Below are 339 nucleotides of genomic sequence, written 5' to 3' on the forward strand. Positions count from 1 at the left end.
CTGAAAAAAATGCATATATATATATATTGATTGATATTGATTTTCAAATTTAAATTCTATAAATATCACATTTATTTTATAATCTACCGACATTTATTCTCAGATGTATGACTCTACATTTTTGTTGTTTTTTAATGTTTGTTTCAGAATTTAGACGTTTTCTGGAGAAGTCTGGATTAAAAACAGAATTCTGTTTTTGTTAACCCTAATTGTAATTCTGGGATTTGAGTCTGGTGTTTTATTTTTTCCTTAGAAATTTAAACTTTACCACAAAAGTTTGTTATTTTCCTATTTTCCTAAGTCTTCTAAACCTAATGAATAAAACCAAAGCAAATCTGT

This window comes from Cynoglossus semilaevis, chromosome 20 (genome assembly GCF_000523025.1).
Source record: "Cynoglossus semilaevis isolate Cse_v1.0 chromosome 20, Cse_v1.0, whole genome shotgun sequence".
NCBI lineage: Eukaryota > Metazoa > Chordata > Actinopteri > Pleuronectiformes > Cynoglossidae > Cynoglossus > Cynoglossus semilaevis.